Raw genomic sequence first — 3929 nt, forward strand, 5'->3', positions numbered from 1 at the left:
ACAAGAACCCAGCACAGCTCCCACGAAGAACCAAAACCCAGAAGTTGAAGGCTGTGGCTACATCGAGTGGGGGCGGGGAACGTTCCAACTTAATCCTTCTTGCCAGTGGATTCTTGATCTTTTTTGATTTTGTATGGTTTGTTTGTTTCCCAGTTCTTGGTCTGATGTGTCCTGTTCCAGTTGGAGAATACCCAAGGGACAACAGGACCCAGATGTAGCCCACCAGCCCCCCTCTAGGATGGACACACAACTTGTGTCCACTCAGCAGGTCAGTGTGGTATCTGCTGAGTAGGCTGCTGCTCTGCATGAAGGGCTTGGGAGGTAGATGCCAAGGCCTGACCTTTGCCCTCAGTGTAGTTTTGTACTCTAGACTTTGTGGTTCAGTGAAGCTTAATGACTTTTTTTTTTTTAAAAAGAGGTGAAGCTCTGGTTTTCTGGATCTCTTACAGTGTACAGCATTTTACTTCCCACTGTATTAAAAGCTTGTTTATTTTTTAAAAAAAAGTACATAAACAGGCTTTTCTCTACATCATTCCCTTTTCTACTCGAACTCCAATGTCCACTCCATGTTCCATCACAAAATTTTACCATATATATTTTTATGCTTGGATAGCTTATTGATAACTCTGTCATATTCCTCTGTCTAAAAATATATGTTAATATTGGGTCATTATTTTACTTCCTATGATCATAAGACTAGATATTAAATTTTTCTATCATTATAATTATCACTAGTGGCCCGGTGCACAAAATTCATGCACAGGTGTGGGAGGGGCTGTTTCCTTCAGCTCAGCCTGCACTCTCTCCAATCAGGGACCCCTTGGGGGATTATCGGTTTAGACCCAATACTTGTGTGATCAAACCTAAACCAGCCGTCAGACATCCCTCTCACAATCCGGGACCTCTGGCTCCTAACCACTCACCTGCCTGCCTGCCTGATCGCCCCTAACTGCTCTCCCCTGCCAGCCTGATCTTGCCCCCAATGGCCCTCCCCTGCTAACCTGATTTCACCCCCAACTGCCCTCTCTGCTATGGCCCCCACCACCATGGCTTTGTCCACAGGGAAGTTGGATGTCCAGAAGATGGCCGGTTGACCTGGTTTAATTAGCATATTACCCTTTTATTAGTATAGATAGATTATATACAGGATAGGACTTCTTAAATGGGGGGAAAACCCTTTTTCAGTAGGAGGAGAAGCTCTTGGCAGACAAAAATACATAATCCCTATATCTGGACTGATAGCCAGCCATATGCACTATACTGCCAAACCAGTCATTAAAAAATTGAACTGCTTTCTTACACCTTACTCCAAATAGCTGTTGCCCTTAAAACCTCTCCTCAGCCCCTACCTTAGGTTCTGCCTTCACAGTTCACCCAGATTAGGTTCTGATTAGTCAGTTTCTAGGCTAGACAGAGTCTCTGGGCCTCTCTCCATGTCTGATCAGAGAGGTGGGGCTGATCAGCAGCCTCCGGAGGCCCGGAGAGAAAGAGAGGGCCTGCTGGCCAGGCCCAGAGAGAAAGAGAGAGGCAAGGGCTGATCAGCAGCTGCCATGAAGGCTGTTTCTCTGTCCAGGCCTCTCTCCGGGCCTGATCTGCAGCCCCCTTGGCAGTCAGTGATGGGTCACTGCACCCACAGCGGCAACCCAGCACTGACTGCAGCACTGACTTCCGGTCAGTCCAGCCTTTGGTCGTTAAGGACCTGGGTTTTTATATATTAGGATAAGAATGCAATTGATCAAAATAATGTAAATACATTACAATTTTTTAATGCCCCACCAAAACTTTTAACACCTTTGTTGAGATACAACTGACATAAAATAAACTACACATATTTAAAGTGTACAATTTGATATATGTATATGCTTATGAAACCAGTCCCCAAACTTTGCTAAGTAATTATAAAACTGAAAAGGTAAAATTGGGTGTTTTTCCTCCCCAGTTAGTTCACATATCCCTGGGTGAATACTGTTTGTGCTAGAATGAGATCATTTAAGCAATACTTTCATTCCTAATTTTTACAGCTGTTGAGCAGTGGTATGCTGAAACCAGTTTGTACTGGTTCAAGTTTTGGGAATTTTTTTGGATGGTAGTTAACCATAATCATTACTAAAATTTAAATTATATAAACTTACAATTAAACAAACTATATAAGAAACAAAGAAAACAAGTACCCAAAACTTATCACTGCCTAATTTTTTGTCTACATTTTACTGTTATTTATGCTCTTGATATTATTTGCACCTATTGTATTTGTGGGGTAGAAATACTGCTCATCCTTAACCAACTCCAAATTCAGTGACATCACGTTGGAAACTTGAAATCAGCCATGGTGGGAGTATTTACACCCAGAAATTGGCAAGTGGTACAAGTTAGCACTTCCTGACTATCCCCTTTGTCTCTCCCATACCCCACTTTTTGTTAAATATTTACCAGTGCACCCCTGGCTATAAGTACTGAGAAACCCTTTTCACTTATAGAAGCTGTTGGGAACGAAAGGGGTTTTGTTATAGCAATGTGATGATAGATAACGGAAATCGCATAGTGATCCATCATCAAAAATTATTTTTAATGATATATCTACTGACAACTAGATTAAAACCACCTTCAATTCTGTGGGCAGCAAAGATTGCAAAACCCATCTGACTTGCAAAAGGATTTCTTATTCTGACCGGAAATTCATTCATTTTCTGTTTATTTCCAAACCCAAGCTGAAAAAAATTGCTTACCTTTAAATCCGTGGGGAAAACACCTGAGCAGCATTTGAAGCTTGCCTTATTGTCAAGGCTGTCTGCCTCAAAAGATTCCAATCCTTTGATCATTAAGGGATGGGACGGAAGAGGGGGAAGTCACTTCCAACTCTTCACAAAGTGTGTGAATTCATAGTATGCCAACAGAGGCCAAAATATCCAGGCTCCAGCCTTAGAAAGATAGATACACATGTTTTCTTAAAGACATATTATATATGTGTGTATATATGCCGACGCTCTATGCATTGAGCCAAACCGGTCCCGGCTATATCTGTATACTATATAAAATACAGAAGAGCTAAGGAGTCTAGGCACCATTGGTACTTTGACTATATCTGAGAATGGAGATAAACTTGCAGACCAGTTCTCGGAGAGATCCAACTTCTTAGGAAGTTCCAAATCTGGGAAAAACAAATCCCTTAAAACCGAGCTCAGCCACCCTAAGACCCAGAAGTCTGCCTATGGGGTGGCTTATTTTTGTTCAGCTCACTGATAAGAATGGTTTTTGCATTTTTAAATGATTGGTGTGTGTGTGTGTGTGTGTGTGTGGGTAGGTGTGTGGGAGTGTTGGGGGCAGAATCAAAAGAAGAATGCTATTTATCGACAGATAAAAGCTTTATAAAATTCTAATTTCAGTGTCCATAACTACTGTTTCAGTAGGACACGGCCACACTCATTCTTTGCGGTATTTATTGGCTCTTTGAGCTTCAGCTCAGGAGTTTAACTGATGGTGACAAGAGGCCCTGTGGCGGGCAAAGACTTAGCTCTCCCCTGAAGTTTCCCGACCCTTTCACTGCCGGTGTTCGCGCCCCGTTTGGGATGGTTTGGGATGCCTTCTGAGCGTACCCGGTTTGAAGAGCGCCGGTCCAAACGGACGCCCCTGGGCAAGTCCTGCCTGTCCGCGGGCCTCAGTGTCCCCCCTGTAAAATGAGAAGGTCAGACGCAATGACCTTCGGGGGCCTGTCTGGCAGGGGATCGAGGCAATCCACGGGGCTGGGGCTCCCGGAGGGCCGTGGCTCGGGTCGGTGGGGACCCGGCTGATGCGCACAGGGTGGGTCCCTTGGGGTTTCCATGTCCGCGGAGCGCGGCGCCCCGGAGGCCCCGCTTTCCTGGGGAATTCCTGGGGGCGGGGCGGGCCGGGGTGCGGGCCGGGGGCGGGGTGTGGGGTGCGGGGCGGGGCCG

Source organism: Pipistrellus hanaki (genome assembly GCF_964339955.1).
Source record: "Pipistrellus hanaki genome assembly, chromosome: 6".
Classification (NCBI taxonomy): domain Eukaryota; kingdom Metazoa; phylum Chordata; class Mammalia; order Chiroptera; family Vespertilionidae; genus Pipistrellus; species Pipistrellus hanaki.